The following is a 19,355-nucleotide window of genomic DNA, read 5'->3' as shown; positions in this document are numbered from 1 at the left end:
ACTCTTTACTAGTTCAAATATATTTTCCATTGTTGAATTATCCTTCATTTTAACAACAATTAGTAGATTGGGTTGGTGGAAAAAATTGTATCTAGCATAGAAATGCATGCATACATACCCAAGAAGTATTGTTTATTGTTCTCACTTCATCTAAAGATAATGCAATGAAAATTGACTCTATAATTTTTTCTTTGATATTTTCCTTTTCAACCTTAGCAAGACAACTTGCTCATTCCCATCCATTGTTTACTGACTAGTAACTCCTTAGATAATAACAAAGTTTGAGAAAGTGTAATAAATCACTCAATGATGGGTAATCTGTCATGGAACACACTTTTCTCAAAATAAAGAAGACAACACTTCACTAAAGAACTTTACCCATTTCTTCAACTTCCATTTCTTTTCCAAGAAGAGGTTCAATTGAGTTTTTTGCTTATTCATCTGTATTTTCACCTAAAATTCTAAGATTTGTGCATTCTTAGCATGTTGACATTCCTTCTTGATTTCTCATCTTGTCACTAATTTTTCCACTCCATCTATGATTTTCCCCTCATAAATTTTACCTATTTGTTTTTCTATGGTGTCAATTTTTATCTATAGCCTCTTTTCCTTTTTACTTATCCTTGTACATATTGTACATCTGCATTCTACTAGAGGCTCACCTTCTTTTAGATTACGCTCAAATTCAATGAATGAATACTTTGAGACCCATTCTACTTGAAAACTCCTAATCGATAAATCTCAATTCTGATCTTTTTCTTAATTTTGCATCAATTTTTGCATTTGTATTTCCTTTTTCCCTTTCCTAGTCATGCAGCATCACCATATTTGGAATTCTCATCCAAGTTCATTATATTATGCTGGCTACCCTAGGTATTTACTTGAACATCTTCTTCAAGTTTATCGTAATCAGAGATATCAGGTTTGCCAACTTTTTCAATATGTGCCAATGGCACTGGCAGTGGTTAGGAATCTTCTAGATGTACTTGTGATGTTGCAGCTTCTTGATATTGGCCACTAAAATATGATCACAAGGTTCTGTGAGTGCACTTGCCTAACTTTTCTTGGCTTGCACCACATGTAGGACTCTTACCCTTGTTCATGTTTGGCATCTCCCAAGAAATATAGGCTGCCAAAAAATTCAAGTTCAAAATGTGACAGTCAACTATAGTTTATTACATATATTTATCTAAATAGTATTTATAGGTTGTACAACCTACACTATATAATATAGATGTCTTAGGTCTCCCTAGTCACTACATGACTTAGTGGTACTGGTCCAAGTGATAACTGACCACTAACAATCTAACTTGTATCTACTAAATAAGAATGAACTCAAATTATGGAGAACAGACATATAGGGGTCCAATTTACTCACCTTTGCCTAAATTGCAGTCATCGCACTCAAGACTTGCTCGACAATGATCTCAGCAGTTTGTGAAATTGAGATTTTGCTATTGATTGGGATTTAGACAACCTATTTATCTATGAATGTATTTAATCACTCATTTTTTGCAAATTTAGTAGGAATAATATAGTGTATACAAACTATTTGGTGAAGCTCGCATAATAAAAACATGTGTTATGGAGTTTTGAAGGTGAATATGGTTCATCCATTATATGGTCATGCATAATATAGTTGGCAAAATTGAATTAGTGTGTGACGTACATTCGTATATTTGTGGGGAAAATGTCGTCCCTCTTCTAAAACATTTTTTAAAACCATTGGTGAATTGAGGTCATTCAAAAAGTTTCACTTCGGAAATCATAGGCGAATGTGTTTAATTTGCCACATGCAAAATATATTTTTAACTAGCGATTTTGTGTCAAAAGGAGAGTTGATGGCATAAATCCTACAACAATGGTCCCAGGGGTGTGACCCATTTTTGGTAAACTTGGGGCGATGCATAGTACCACATATGTGAAAAAATTGCTAAACTGATGTTGGTCAATGAGCAAAATTTGCTAATTAACAAATATTTGCCACTAAAGAGAACACCAACAATGTATGATCTCCAAACATATAGAGTGGAAAAAATGAGATACCTATGTGTGAATAGGAATTTTATTTATATATTACTTATCTACCTATATATGTTTGGAATTATAAGATACTTTAATGATATTCTTCAATATGTGATTGTGTTTGTATATGTTACTTTGAGATTAATATTAACTTAGATCTCTTTAGTGGCAACCTTTTTCTTCAAGAATTCCTCCAGATAAATTTGGTGTTATCGTTTGCATTTGTAATATTTTCTTTCTCAATTCATAGTTTATTATCTTATTGATATCTTCTATCAAATAAAAATTGTGCTAATATTTTCATTACACCATGTACCAATTTACTATTTTATTTAAAATGCTTATATGATTAGATCTGTGTATAATTGCATGAATATTTGCTTAGATGGAGACATGTCTTATCACTAATATTCTTATGTTTATATATGTAAATGGTTACCTGTACAAATAGAGACTCCTCCCATGGAGAATACATGCCTAAAGGAAAACACACCAGATTCTATTGCTTCATAAGGATTTCATGGTGATAGCTTTGGAGGTATGTTTATTATCACTACATATCTCTAAATGCATGATCATTCTATGATTCACATGTATTTTAAAGTGCAAGCAACATATAATATTGAAGTGTATATATGTATTGGTTTCAATTTATTGTATTTATTTTAAATATTTAGATACATAAGAATATTAGAAATAGTATAGTTTTGAGCAAAGCCCCTTGCATGCATTATCTACCAACCTTGAACACATTTCTATGCATGAGCCCCTCGCATTCACATGCTTACACCCTGGTAACATTCAAGCACTTTTGTAATTGAAGATCAATCACTCCTGGAAGATCAACCCTTTGTCATCATTCTCAAAATGCTTTCGTAATTGTATATTAATGTTATTGTTACCATTGTTCAATTTAGAGAAGTTGACTTTGAAGAATTTGACTACTTATGTTCATTATTAATTATCAAAATGTCCCTTGATATCCAAGAAGAGCAAAGCAAATTGTCCCATTAGAGCAGGCCCCCATGCTGCTGATTAGCTTAATTTTGCAAGAAGCGATTGCTCATTTTTTTGTGGCGCTGGTAGCCCTCTAGATCAGAATGTTTGCTACTTAATTTTTAGCAGCATTTCAAATATTACTTTACAACAAATTTTTAATTACTTCTATTGAAAATAATTTTGAGAACTAAATTGTAGCCAAATAAAAGGAAGGAGAAAACAATGGTGATGACATAGGTTTCTTTTTTCAATAAGTAGCTAATGATTATTTCTAGCCTCCTCTTTTTCCACAGCTTATTTTTATTTGTTCAAAAATAGCTACACACAAAAATAGAAAAAGATTCTAAATTTTCATTTTTCCATAATTAAACAAAAAATTGAATTGACTTAAGCAGAGCATGGAGACAAGATATTATGGTAAGGCATGAATGAAAACTTGTATGTAGATCATATAGGACATGTTTGTAGCTTTGAGACAAATTTGCAGCCATAAATTCAGCCTTGATCGATTTGACTCATCTTTGCACAATGACAATGATAAGGCGATTAATGATCCGATATTCATTATTTCTAATACTGAGATAGTTCAAAAATCTCGCATTAATCTTAGAACCGTCTATAATTTACTAGGCTAAATGCAATAGCTTTCCACTTAAATTATCCTTGTTTTCATGGATTTGATAAGATTGGTTTGGTTTAGATATAGTAGTTCAGTCCTTTTTGAGGAAATACTTCTTTAACATAGTATATAAACTTCAAAGAACATGGAGGCTAGTATCTTACAGTTTCAATGAAGCAAATATTTTTTGGGGGATTTTGTTTTCTTTATTTAGCTGCTTTTACGTGTAGGATTTTAGCAGGTTCGCACTTTTATTTTATATTTGAATAGAGAACAATAGAGAAGAGGTAACTAGATTTGAATCACAGTTCACTTGGTATTGTTCTGATCAAAAAAATAAAAAGTCACTCAAAATACAGCTAGCACGTTATTCCATGGTTTCAACAAGAGAAGAAAACAATTACATTATTTTGGTTCTTTGAGAGAAATTTACGTCAGAACACTGCAGACAATAAGTTATACTTGCAACTGCTAACTATGCAAGAACGTAATTACTTACTTGCACAAAAGAATACGAGTGGGACATCATAATGAAAGTATTTATGTAGCAAAATAACTATATAGCTGGAATTCATAAAACAGAGATTTTTATAAACGACAGAAATCTTTTCTGAAGTAGTAGAAGGTAGTCGATAATATAGCAAACATGTAGCTTGGTTTTTCCTGCTATAGTAAGTGTGCAATGTCTACTTCTGATGTAGTACATCCCTCAAAGCTGTGACACATTGGCATAGCATAGTTACATAGAAAAATAGCATATTTGACAGACCATATAATGACTTTTTCTTTTACTTTCTTGATAGTTTTTTGACTTCTGAGAATTGGATAGTTATTTACAATAATTTTGTATGGATGACTAAACTATAAATTGGGGGTGGTGATGTTACATCGAGAAATGAAACATACATCATTTCTGATCTCTTGTTTACAGATAAGCATCCCACAAAATAAGTATATTGTCATCATTTCATGTCAAGAGCCAACTTATTTAAGATTCCTTCTTCTCTTCTCTAAAGCAACACCCTCCTCCAACATATCAGCTGCATCGTCCTGCATTCCAAGTTTGATGAGGGCAGCAGCTTGCAAGTAAAATGCAGTGGGCCAATCATGTTTTAACCAATGTGCTTTCATTGCATCTAGAAGAGTTGGCTCTGGCAGACCACAGTAAAGCTACGCTAGACTCCGTCTTGCATGAACTGTCGGTGACTCCAAAAGGTGAGAATCTATGACCTGTATCCCAAAACAAAATGTCAAATATATTCATAAATTGTAGATGCAGAACCATCCCTTCAATTAAATTTTACGAGTTATCTATTCAAGAAATGCTCATCAAAACTTGTTCATATGAGTAAAAGTTGCCAAAATGTCTTTATCTTTAGAATATTGATATTCATGTTTGTGTTCTACTACATACACCTAGTGTCAAATGGTTGTTATTACAGTTCATTTATTTCAAAAGTTAGTTATGGAATTTTTCTTTCTAAAACCTAGCAGCTACTTGTAACCTTTGCACAAGGATTGAGGTGACATTCATAGAGCTTTCTTCTTGGGAGCAAATACAAGTCAAAAGGCTAAAACAAGGAAATGTCACAAAAATAAGCTTAAAACAGAATTGCGTTGTGATCTTTTGAGCATTGAAGTACACAAACATTAAGTCAAATTCCAATACAATACAAGTCAAAAGTGTTGGAAATGAAGAGAGTAACTAGAGGGGAGGGGTAAATCAATTACCACAAAACAATTCCTTGTCCCCAAATGTCAAATCAAACTTTTCACTGATAATGCAATTCTTTATCCAGCTCGGTTAAAACTAAGAACTTGTTGTAACTTGGTTAACAAAGCAGTCTTATGAAAATTAATCTGTTTTAACTTTAGTAACTTACTTGAAGAAACATAAAGCATAAAGAAAATAACATTAACACAGATGACACCAAGATTTAACATGGAAACCTAATTTGGGAAAACCACCATGCAACTAGTTACAATATTTTCACTCTTCTGAAGTGAGCCTTGTTAGGAGCCAACTGTAATGTCCACTTTTTGGGATAGTCATAATTGATAATTATTTAGTCAAAAATTTAGATAATGCTATTGTTAAAAATTATTTTTATATTTAAGGAGGAGACTTCAGCTGTAATCAAGTTGCTTAGACACCAATCCTCAATAGGTGTTCCCTCAATGTTTACAAACCCAAGTCTGTTTCACAAAGATTTATAGAACATTGACCCCCACCTTCTATTGGGATACATCCAATTGTTTGGAATTTACTCCAGCCTCTCCTTAATTACATCCTTGATTCTCCTCTCAAATACAAGATAATAATATTACAAAAAAAAATCAACCCTAATGCTAATAATAATATTGTAATTAATAACAGTAATCCCATTTTTAAAAAATAACATAAAGATTCAACTTTATTCATATAAATACTCAATATTGGTATTATTTATCTAAATATATAATATTATTAATATTACCATCAATATACAATATGAAAATCAATATATAGCTTGATTTTTGGCATTAATTATGTACTCCTTAACACCCCTTTTACTCCTTTATGGTCAAATTAAGCCCTCCCCAAGAATTTTGGTTTTTTTAGCATTAATACTTTACTCCTTATATTATTTGTATAATTCCTTCTAAATCCACGTAGGATAACCTTGTATGTTAGATTCTTTAAAATTGGGGCACAATTCTAATAGCCATGGATATTACCAATTGAGTGGAAATCGTTCCATATAGTTTTCCCTTTAAATAGTTTCTTCTTCATTGGGTAATTATTTCCCTTTTGCCCATTGGTGGGGTTATATCTTGCTTGCCCTCCTTTTATTATGCATTTATTTTCCTTATTTTCTATTTGATGGTGATATCTCCTCTCTACTTTTTGATCTGCTACTTATATCCTTGATTGGAATTATAGTACCAACACACCAAGATAGGTCATGCCCTATCATCATTCGACGTGTTTGGAAGCCCATCTTTTAATATGGTGTTTAGTTATAAAGTGGGCTGAAAAATGGTTTAGAATGATTTGTACTTATTATGTTTCCTTTTATTTAAAGTGGCAAGGAAATTTTATTATAAATGTTTTTATTTAGCGACTTGGATGATCTTATATATTGAGTAATAGTTTATATATATCTTTTATTGACCATTTACTTAGTAAATAAATATGGATATAATTTATGATTTAATCTTAAATCTTTATTTAGAGAGGATATTGCACCAACCCTATTAAAGGTTACAATACATACTATTAAGTATGACCTTGTTAGAGGATTTAGATCACCCTATTAGGAGTGGCCTAGTTAGAGGTCGTCAAACACTTCAATCTTGAATGTCACCTTGTTAAAGGATTTATAGTCTCACTATTAATTATGTTAAGAGATTTATTCACTGCTATAATGGTTAGAAGGTAACACTAATTTGACCTGATTTATGAAGCAACTTCTTTTGCAAATTTAGATCTCTATTTTGGCTTGACCTCTACATCCATACTGATTAGAATATCCTTTGCAGCTTATCTTCCACACTTGCCTGCTCTTCCTTTTTCTTCAATCACATATCCATCTTATTCCACATCATACATATCTCACATTTTACATTAGACTTCTTGATCTCTCTTATATATCATAAGCTTTGTCAAGTCGGCTTGAATACCTTTTCAAATAATGATTAAACATCTAACAAGTTGATCTCAATTAGTTAAATAATTAACAAGTGTAATTTATTGTCAATCGATCAATACTGGAAGTCCTTTGATGCCTGACCACTCGGTTAATACTGGAAGTCCTCTGATGCTCGACCACTTGGTTAATACTGGAAGCTAGATATCTGCCATTGCCTGACTGCTTGGTTAACACTGAATACTCTTCATTGCCTGACTACTTGGTTGATACTGAATATTCTTGGTTCATACTGCAAGTTCTTCGTTTCCCGACTGCTCGGTTAATACTGACATTGTGTAACATCAATGGCAATATACAATTTGAAGAATTGTTTCCAACAAAAAGGCTACAAAAATACTATTATCTTTAAAAATTTGTATATATGACATTCTAAAATATTAATAAGCACAAAAATTTATTATGTGTAAATGTAGTATTCTAGTTTATAATATTTTTTATAAAAATACAAAATGATTTAGACTTATTTTAAAAAGATGGGATATATTTGTTTTCAATATTTTAATAAGTTTTTAGAAAAGTTTCTATCTTCTTGTATGAATTTAGGAATGATTGCTGCTATTACTTTTGTGGTGCGAGGATGTGAAAGGTTAATGGAACTCAAGAATGGGCTCAACTATTCAGTAGATTCCCATGTGTTATGCACTTGTTTGCCACTTTGGTCTCAACAACCCATAGAGAGTAGGGGCTCTTTACACAGTAGGTTGGGTGCCTCCAGAACTAATCCATAGGTTCTCCACTACATGTTGAGATTCAAGTCTTCTCTGAGTCAATCCATAGTAAATATTTCTATTAATGTGACTGGATCCGTTGTGGAATGGAATCAAAAATACTTTTTTGGATCAGCTCTCTCAAGTGCACACTCAAGATTTGGTATAAAAGGAGGCCTTCCCTCTTTATTTCAAAAATCCATAATCCATGATTGATAGCATACTTGTGCTCAAGAATTCAATCCTTCAAGCAATCAAGGGTTCAAACCATCTTCAAGAGCATTCAAGGAGATCCTTTTGTAACCCATTGGAGATGAGATTTCTTGCATTCAAGATGTTTTCAAGGAGCTTCAAAGCAGTTCATTTGGGGTGGGAGGTATTTATTCCTTGTCCCAAAAAATAATCTTTATCCTTGAAAGTGGCACATTTCTTCCCCGTCCCTAAAAGTCATCTTTATCTTGGAGCTAAACAATTTCTACATTTTGCATATCTCAAAGTTTCTTGTCCAAAAGATGGTTTTTTTGCTATCAAAAAAAATACAGAAGCCAAAAACTCAAAGTCCAATTTTCCATTCACCTTTTAAGGTTAGTCTTTTATTTGTTTCATTCATTTCATTAAATTTACCTTATAAAATCTATTATCTTTAATTGCAAATCACTTGCAATTTCTACAATTAGGGTTTTAAAGATCTTGCATTCTTTCTCTAATTCTATAACCATTAGATCTTTATTTGCATTATTGCTCCTTCATCATTTAGATTGCATTAATCTACATGAATCTAATAACCTCAAAGTTGGACTTGAAAGAATCTATCCCCTTAGTTCCCCTTTGAGTTATAAGGTCACAACTCCCTTGACAAAACGTGAAGTAATTGAGAGCTTTTCTGTTGCTTCACTTTTCACCTTTACAACATGTAACATATATTGTGTTCCATGGTGTTTCAGGATAGGGATAGGAGATGGCAGGGGACATGGTTCGAAACATTTTCTAGGTTATTTTTATAAGAGAGCGGTAGTAGAACATGTTGAGATAATGGGTGTTGCACACATTGCATAATATTGTTATTTTATTATTTTATTATTTTATTATGTAATGTTGTGCCTAGATGTACGTGCAACATGTAAAGATTCCCATGGAATATTCTTGATGAGTTGTATTGTAAAATTGTGATAATATTTCATGTAATTATTTAATATTGGGGAAAAGAGTTAAATGCCCAATATTAAATGTGGGGTCAGTGGGTTAGGTAGCACATGGTTTTGGCACATGGTTTATGTAATACCACTTGGTGGTTTTGTGGGACTTGCTACTATATAAGCAGCCACAAGGGTAGTTGTTGTAGAGAGAATAGAGAGAGTTACAAGGAGAAGACACAAGGCAAGAGTTGAGTGGGACAAGGCTTGATAGGTTAGCCAAGGGAGCATTTGTGAAGGTTGAAAGCATGGCATGGGATGTGTGGATTCATGCTTGTTCACATAGTTTTCTCGGTTGTGGCTATGGCCATGAAGGCTTCCATGGTTGTATGGCAATGGTATTTTTGCTAAATAATACATGGTGATGGATGCTTTTGGAGGCTGGGTTTTTCCCTCAATGAGCGTTTCCCAGGGTATATCTTGTGTCACAATTTTGTGGGTATGTTGTCTATTCTCTTGCATGTGGATTTTAATTCCGTGTTTATTTTAGATCTATTATGGGTTATGTGGAAACGGTTATATTCTTTATTGCCAAGTTTCCTTACAGAACAACATTATAAGTTTCAATAAAACATTATAATAGTAGTCTCAAAACATAAAAAAACCACTCTATTAATATACCAAAGCCTCATTACTATGTGTTAACCATGAAACAACATTCTATGAAAACTCTCTCTCTAAAACATAATTAATAAAATATTATAATATAACTATTGACAAGTAATAAATTTCTTTAAAATATATTAATAAAAATATAGAACTACTATAACATAATTACGATATAATAATTATAATTATAAAAATAATAAAAAATAATAAAAGTGCAAACAATTAAACATTGACCTTAGAAAAAACCTAATGCCGTGGAAATAACAATGCAAAATCAATTGAAAAAAAAAAATACAAAAAAACACAACGCAATGTTAACTCAATGCAAAGTTAATAACAATGTCGACAAGTACTAACATTGCAGAAATTTTGAAAAAATCACAAACAAAAGGCATTCAAAGGAAATAGATTTAAAAATAGAAATTCTAGTATGATCCCTTGACCATTGAAGTAGATGAACATTAATATAACCTTATCACACTAACAGTCAGATGGTTCAAATAGGTCAAGGCAAGGAAAATTGACTCAAAAATCATGAGCATTCATATTAAAATCACTCAGTTTTTCAGAATGAGATACGTTCTTAAGAAACTAAAACTCAAATGGAGGAAAGCTTTTTGTAAACTCCAATGGCTTCAATGACAACTGAGGGAAAATAGAAGCATATAGAATAACTGCTAGCTGTGTTAGGCAAGCATCAGGCATGTGAATGAATCAACACCCCACTAATGGATTCCAAATCAAGTAAATATGGTATGACAATCCTTTTAAGGCACAAATAATTTCTAGAAACAATTGTGCCTAGAACTAGTTGGTTTCTGCATAGGTATCTTGTTGAATATTTTTCTAAAATTAAATTGGTTGGTAGCTCACTTAATTAATTAAAGACCCTAAAACAAAAAATCTACACTCAACATGTTAAGGATAAAAGTGTTTGAGAAGCATTGTAGTCATTTATACTGATCAAAAAAATGGTCCATTAATTTCATAGGATAAGTGGAAAATAGCTAGGAAAACACAAAAGTCAGGTGCATGTCTCAGAAGTAAGTAATTTGAAGAAAAAATAAAATTTCAGCAGCTTTGTGAAAAAACACTAGTTCGTCAAGATGGAATTTTCTATAGAAAAGGTGGTTTAGTTACTATACAACATGTTGATTTTGTCATGTATCTGAAAATAGTAGGAAATGCCCAAGAACACTTGCAAGTACATCTTGGTTTCAATTTCTAATGATTTTGGGGATTCTCAGTTAGACTTTACAAGTTTATTGAACATATGTAAACATTTATGGAATGACATGGGAAGGATCGAAGTTGAATTTTTTGTATTCTTGTAGAGTTCATGATGCAATCAACCTCGCAGAACCCTCAAAAGGAGATGTCTAATCTTGCAGCTAGAAACATCACAGCAAAAATAACAACACAAAGCTATAATAACACCAACCAATAAGGAAATAGGAACTTCATTTTTCATCAAGTTGTCCTACAAATGCATATTACAGATTTAGGACACGAACCTTTTTACATTTCACACATACATGCTTGATTATTCACAAAATTTGAAACTATCCCTCAAGATATTCTCTCTCTTTCCCTATCCCTAAAAAAGAACAATTGCATTACTTATATACAAGATTTTTAACCACAAGTTGGCTTATCGATGAAAAATCCACAAGAGAATGGAGATGTATTGCAACACTTAGGTCAGGACCCAAATTCATAAGAACACCCTCAAAAAGATAAATAATGTCATGCAAACATACAAGAGGGTTTGCCACATGTATAACAACATAGAACAATGCACCAATAAGCATCACATGTTGTGAAATCCCATTGCAAGCCGAATCTTGCCAACTTGGCCGCTAGAACAAGAAAGTGAATATAGGACCAAACCAATCATAAGATAACTTTATCTGGAAATCTCATAACAAGATGTGAAGCTAGACATAGGATCTCCATGATGTTGAGACCACCCCATAAGGATCGTATAAGATAACCAGCTAGGAGGATTGATCACAACCTAAAACAACAAGAAAACTGTCCAAATGAACAATAAACACGCAAACCGAAAGGAAATTTTGTTTGGATGATGCAATATTGCCAATGACCCAAGCATGCTCTTGCATCAGTTCATGGGTTCAATACTAAGTCACAAAAAATATATAGTTTTGAAAATGTGTAGCAAAGAGTGGTTGTAATGATCTTAAGAATAGATAAGATGAAATTTCAAGTTGGTTGTGTTCCCAATATTCCTTAGATTATATTGCTCTCTATGGATGTTGCACTCTTCACTATTGCTGGAGTTTTATCTCAGAATTCAGGTTCTCCAAGTTAAGTTCTTGTGTCTTACCATTGTGGTATTGTTTCACTCAAATTACTTATATGTCCTTAAAGGTATAAAATGATTCTTCATTAAGTTGTATGTGCTCATTAGTAGTTAACCCTAAATTTATCTTGCAGATTAGATACTGATTACATTATTATTATGTTTGTTTTAATTTTTTCATTATCATCTTTAGTAGTTATCTCTAACTTTCCTATGCTAGTGAAATCATTCCATAGAATTTTGGTCCACAAGTAGCTTACAATTGTTTGTGAGATTTCTTTCATATTCCCAAGATACATTCCATACCAAGAACCTATACAGAGCTTGACATAGCAACAATATCCACCTGTACTACTAGAGTTTGATAAACATCCCAACTTTAAAAGTTTGTGTATCATGATGTGAAATAGGCTTACTCCTGCCAACATTAGCATTGGTCAAGTAGATCTTAAGAGAAAAGAGAGGAGCATCTATTTATTTGAAGTATCCATAACTGAAAGCATGTAGCCTTGTTATTGTCATTAGTAGAAATTGTTATGTAGCTGATGGGTCCCTTCGAAAAGGTTCTTGTTATGTAGTCAATGGGTCCCTTCGGAAAGTTTCTTGTTATGTAGCCAACAGGTCCCTTCGGGAAGGTTCTTGTTATGTAGTGACATGTTGTATGTGGCTGATAGACCCCTTTGGGAAGGTTCTTCAGATAGTATTTATACACCCTCTTGGGTCACTGTAAAGCATCTTATCATCATTGGAGCATAATGTATTGTTTTGGCATATGCGAATAATAATAAGAAGTTCTGCTATTTTCATCTATTGTCTGTGTGCATCAATCAATTAATCTATGCCTGTAAACATTTGGCGTTGTTGCTCGATGGACCTGGTACACAGGCAGGCAAATGAAAATTAAGTTCCTAATCAGTTGAACAAGAATAAGAATGAGCTGAAGGAAAAGGATAAGATACGTGTCATGTAGGAAAATTTAATTTAGGCACAGCAGACAGAGCGCCAAAGGAGAGTCTAGAATATTGCTGATGGAAACAAGAGTGCGGAGGGATTATTGAGGGAGACTCAAAAATGACTTGGGTTGGTGGAAGAAGCCAGGGAGGAGTTTTTGAACTTACATACACCACGAGAAGAGAATCTAGACAGAAGGAGATCGACTCGCATGATTTGAAGTGCCAAGGGAGCATGATCGTGGAGTGACCTCTTCATCCGATATATACTTTTGAAACGGACAGCTTCGGTTGACGAAACCTCTTCTTCACCAAATAGCGTAGAATTCAAAAAAAGCACGAGTGTTGAAAACAACAAAGGTGTTGGAAATAGCATGGAAGTCAAAAATAGCACAGGTGTTGAAAACAACATAGGTGTTGGAAATAGCATAGGAGCTCAGAATAGTGCGGGAGTGCAAAACAATGTAGATACACAACAAAACCCACAACATATAGTGATAATCGCAAGTCCAAAATAAAAGTTGCCTAAATTTGATGGTGAAGGAGCTGCCAATCCAATTTGACATTATAAAACATGTAAAATGATTTGGAGGGAAAATGGCATAACAAATACAAACAAATGGGTCTGACAGTTTCCAGCCACCCTATGGGGTGTTGCGATTGATTGGTTTACTGACATAGATCTGTAGAAGTTAAACACTTGGGATAACATTAAGGATTTTTGTGTAGAATTTCAAATATTGCACAACAATAATGAGATCGTTGCGAGATATTCAATACCAAGAAAAATAAGAATGAAACAGTATGGGTCTTTGTGAGGAGGTTGAAAGACTTAATCACTAAAATGGAGAATAAGCTGACAAATGGGCTCTAGAAAATATGGTTCATCGAAGGCCTTCACCCGAAGCTATGAAAAAAGATGAAGATCATGCCACCATCGACATATATTGAAGCAGACAATTGAGCATTGAACCTCGAAAGTGAAAAGAAGAAAAAGAAGAAGAAGAAGACTAGCTCATCCAATTTAGATGACGATGACCCTTCAAGAGAAGATAGCAATGACGATGAAGGTAGCAACAAGAAATTTTGTGCTCTTCAGAAGGACATGATTTAGATAATGAAGGAGTTCAAAAATATGAACAAGGAGACTAAGGGAAATGGCCTATGGTGCATAGAGTGCAAGAAAGAAGGCCATACAAAGGGATCATGCCTGAAAGATCAATTTTGTGAGATTTACTAGATTATGGGACACTCAGTAAAGGAATTCCCTTTCAATTTTAAAACAAGAACACCATAGCAAGTGTTTCTAACATAGGAGGCCTCCCCATTGGGAGGGAATGGGAACAATAGTATGAAAAGTGCTACATCAAGTGGATATAGAAATAATAGACGCGGTCAAAACAATAACAACAAAAATGGAAGCAACAATAATAATGATGGGAGGTGTTGAATCCAGTATGATGCAAATGGTCGGCTGATAGTCCAATGCCATGCATGCAATTTGTGGGGTCACTTCGCCTGAGAGTGCACAACGGAAAACACACTAAATTTGTTATGTAGATGGTTTGGACCTAGTGGTCATGAAGATGCTAGGTTCAGGATCGATGAAGAAGAGGTTCTGGCTATTACATAGAAGCAAGCAAAAGTGTACCCCAACCTAGCAAAAGAAAAGAAAAAACTAGAGAAAGCACGAGCAGAGATCCAGAAAGCAATGTAGGTAGAAATAGCACATTTGAAGGACATGCCTCGTACCTCCATACAAAACTGTGCAAAATAGAACATCGTACAAACTTTTTTGCAGAGGTACCAATCAAGATAAATGATTTTCTTCTTACGATGCCTCAGCTCTGATTCGCTCTCAAAAATATGGTGCCAACTCTGAAGATACTAGGAGAACAAGGTAAAGGCAAGGAAATTTTTGTAGGCAGAGAAGACCAAATGTTGCTAGCCGTCACATCCAGACGACATCTGGCGATCATCGAGATGGGGATCCTTGGACATGTTCTCATAGACACAATCATAGATGGAGGGTCTGGCATAAATGTTTTACTTGAGGAGACCTAGAAGAAGATAGGACAACCGATGTTGTGGCCCCCTAAATTTCAATTGCTCACAGTAGACCAATACGACATTAAACCTCTTGGTGTCCTAATGGCATAGCTGGTGACAATTGGTACACAATAGCTCTTGCTAGAATTCATCATGATTCTATTGAAGAGAAAAGGATACAATGCCATTCTGGGCTATGGATGGCTTATTTAGGCCAGAGTTAGACATAACTAGAAGAAGAACACCCTGTCACTCAAAAGTAAAGGCCAACAATTTTTCATCGATCTACACACTCAAATGGTTGGTGAAGAAGCCCTGTCATCAGATTCCAAAGGCAAAGGTGAAGGTGAAGAGGAAGGGGATGATGAAGGGAAGAAGAGAATGGAACCTAATGAAGAGGGAATATTGAGACTGGAAGGAGGTTTGAGTGAGGAGATCTAGAGTCATTGAATGACCTTTTTCATTGGTAGATGGAGAATTATGAGCTCTTTTTGAGCTTTAATATGTTAAGGGTCAATGAAGGTATGAAAGAAGGAAATGAATGTCCAAAAGAACATAGAAAATCCGAAGGAGGAAATGAATGTTCGCAGGAACATAGTGAAGTTGAAGGAGGAAATGAATGTCCGCAGAAACACAGTGAAGCTAAAGGAGGAAATGAATGTCCGAAGGAACATAGAGAAGCCAAAGAAGGAAAAGTAGTTATAGCTGAAGATGAAGGGAAGAACATATAGTGTGAACCCATAAAAAGGAAAGATTCCATTGTGCGACTATGCAAAAAGGACATGTTACGTCGACCCATAGATATAGCAAAAAGGTGTCGGCAACAAGGAAGACATGTCATACGATCTGCATAGGAAATAAGGAGAAAGGGTTCAGTAAAATTTGCAAGTGTTATGGACGGCCAGAAGGGGCAGCTAACGGAGTCCACGGTACCAAGCTTCGGGAACAAATTGGGAAACATGGAAAATCAAGTGGAGAGATCGTGTACCTTAAATAAACTTGATGAGCGATAACTGCTAACACAAGGGGTCACAAAGTTGACACAGAATAGGTTCAAACCATGGCATGCTAGACACCTGATATTGAACAACTTCCAACCAAGACAGTTGGCGTTGAGGTATGATGGGCGGAACGAGATCAACTTAGGAAAGTTTCAAGTGAAATGGGTCAGGTCGTACCAGATTTAGGAAGTGGGTGATAACGAAGCAATAAAACTATGGATGTTAGACAAAAAGAAAGTTGCCAATGTAGTGAATAGGTTGAAGTTGAATGTCTTCCATGAAAGAAGTAATGCACCTCCGTGGACAAACAACTGAGAAAAAAATGATTGTACATAGTGCATATATGTAAATATTGTACATATGTAAGATAAGGGTAGATTAGATCAAAAATAAATAAATAAAGAGAATAAAGAGAATAAAGAATGAAAGTTCACCGTACGATTTTCTGAAGCTAATGCACTGTATGGCTTTCAGCTTGTACGATCTTCTAAAATTATTTTTGGGAGACTGTATGGATTTTGGAGGCACTTACCATACGGCTTTATTAGAGCATATATACCATATGGATTTCTATATGTGATGTACAGATTTTTCATTAAGTCATGAGTAGCATATGGATTTTTTTATCATTATATGGGATTTAAAACTGCTCACCTTACAGATTTTAAAAGGTGGATGCATGGTACAAATTCTAAATAAAAGTTGTCGTACGAGTTTTCTGAAGATTGGTTGCTGTACAATTTTAGGCATTGTATAGGTTTTTGGAAGGAGTCACTATACAAAGTTTGAGCTCACATGTTATTGTAGCCATACGGATTCCCAAGCAAGGAAGTGAAGATTCAATTTGTTAGAATAGGTTGCCGTACGGATTTGAACAAGACTAGGCATCATACAGATTTGAACATCCAACCCCAGTCTACCATGGATATTGAAGAAAAAATTGGCTTACAAATTTTAAAGGTGTCAACCTTGAGGGATAGGATACTTGATATGACCAGCCTCTCCTGTAGCCTAGTAGCCATACAGAACGAATGGGTCTGCAGGAAAGAGGAAGTAGAAGAGCTTTAAAATAAAAAAAAAAGTCAACAAATCAAGAATGCATAGACTGAGTATTTGATGATGCCAAAGCAAAGGTGAAGCATTAGCAGTTGCTAGGAAGAGTGTGGGATTAGAAGAAATTACAAAAAATAGTGTGTCCCATGTAGTCTTATGTGAGTTTCAGAGTGTTGGTTTGGTCTTGGTGTCAACCCCAGGAGCCTGCAAGGGTGCTGCCCCTCGACCCTGCCAAGGGTGTTGCCCCCTACACCCCCAGTCATTGTGGATATTAGTTGTGGGAAGTCTGACCAATTGATGATACCCAGAGCTACTACAAGGATAGTGTGTTTGTGCACTAGAGGCACTTGGAGTAGGTGTTGGACGTGAAGCTATCTTGGTGGATGCATGGAGAGCTTGGGAGGAGTTGATCATCTAGTCGAAGGTAGTGCAATGACACTTGGCTCAGTGGACCCAGAGTTGGAAGCAAAGAAAGTAGCACAGGTGGCTATCAAGGTTAGCTTGACTAAGAAGATAATATTTTGTCTACAGATGCAATGTGGGTTGGAGACCAGTTTGGTGCAAGCATAGAATGAATGTGAAAGTGATGTGGCAGATCTATCTTGTTGTAGTTAGTTGTTTGAGTTTTGTTCTGTAGTCATCAAGAGGAAACTTTTTCTTTTTGGGGGGGCATGATATCGTCGGTAGAAATTGTTATGTAGCCGATGGGTCCCTTCATAAAGGTTCTTGTTATGTAGTCGATGGGTCCCTTCGGGAAGATTCTTCAGATAGTATTTATACACCCTCTTGGGTCATTGTAAAGCATCTTGTCATTATTGGAGTATAATGTACTATTTTGGCATATGTGAATAATAATAAGTTCTACTATTTCCATCTATTGTCTATGTGCATCAATCAATTAATCTATGTAGTAAACAGTTATGCAGTTCCGCCACAGATGTTATTTGTTGAAAGAGAAAATATTGTAATATATGATAGTTTTTGTAATATCAATTATTATCATTTCTATTTTGTATAAAGTTTAAACCCCACAAAAGTGTGGTTAAACCATGTTAAAACCTGCATATCCTTTCAGTCTCATCCCTCCTTTTGTACTAAAACAAGACAAAAAATATAATCTGTCAAAGGAAAAGTAACATTCTCTACAAATTTTGATATGCCAAATTTGCACAGATTCCTTTAATATTGACAATGCAAAATGTAAGTAGAACAATTATAAAAGGGCATCTCCATTTGCCTCAACTGCGTCTTTACCACTTTTATTTTAAACAAGATCTTACCTTTTGCCCAAAGACTGAGTAAGAGAGTCCCACATCTTTAGTAAATAATTCTAAAATATATTGGGAAACTTATGGTAGCTGGGAGCTCAATAGCTATACAACTTTGGATAATAAATGCCCCTATTATTAGTCCATAGCTATTTACATAAGAAACATGTATGCTTTTCTTATTCTGTTCATTTCTGTATTATCTTAAGACATGGCCCTAGATTGGCTGTTACAACCTAGGACTACTTGCATTAACCAAATATTAAATTGATAGTTTCTTCCAATTCATTTTAGAGTGAGTTATATATGTTTTCATCTTACTTGTAGGGTATACTGTATGAACCCATGTACCATGTGTGGGCATGCATGTGTTCAGGTTTGCAAGCCTAGGACACTCTAGGTTTGCATAGGGTGTACACCAAGCATGTCCAAGGTGCACCCAGTGCATACCAGGGAATTACCCCCTATTCATCATGCGCTCTGCTGACTTTGTAAATTCATTGTGTCTTGCTTATGTTAAACCATAGTGTGATGGTTAGATTGGTTGTCTGTAATTTGTACATAGCCTCCATCAACCTGTTATGTACCCTATTTTAAATCAACAAAATCATGGATGGTGGTGAATCATTCCAAAAACTAAAAATTGTTCCTTTTTAAACACAATTGCAATGTTGACACACATTAAATTAGTCCTCTGACATACAGTAATTTTGTAAATATAGAGATTAAAAACAATGTAGAAACTGTCCATTTTTTTAATATATGCTTGACGAAAATTGACAGTGGTTTTGTAGTTGTATCCCGTTCTTTTGCAAATGAGTGCATAAAAGGAAAATGGAACTATTTTGGAATAAAATGATGTTGAGT

At 34.4% G+C, this 19,355-nt stretch overlaps 1 long non-coding RNA gene across 1 annotated transcript in view; it reads right to left on the bottom strand.

The window, feature by feature from the left end:
* Nucleotides 1-4,281: 4,281 nt before the first annotated feature.
* Nucleotides 4,282-19,355, bottom strand: part of LOC149575472 (uncharacterized) — a 51,088-nt gene continuing 36,014 nt past the window's right edge. Inside the window, exon 2 of the long non-coding RNA XR_016359685.1 lies at nucleotides 4,282-4,873. This is a non-coding gene — a long non-coding RNA (uncharacterized LOC149575472). The remainder of the gene's footprint in view (nucleotides 4,874-19,355) is intronic.

The sequence above is a fragment of the Cupressus sempervirens genome, chromosome 2 (genome assembly GCF_028749045.1).
Source record: "Cupressus sempervirens isolate cs-2001-9-10 chromosome 2, ASM2874904v1, whole genome shotgun sequence".
Taxonomy (NCBI): Eukaryota; Viridiplantae; Streptophyta; class Pinopsida; order Cupressales; family Cupressaceae; genus Cupressus; species Cupressus sempervirens.
The sequence above is the reverse complement of the archived record's forward strand: the minus strand, read 5'-3'. Positions and strand labels throughout refer to the sequence as shown.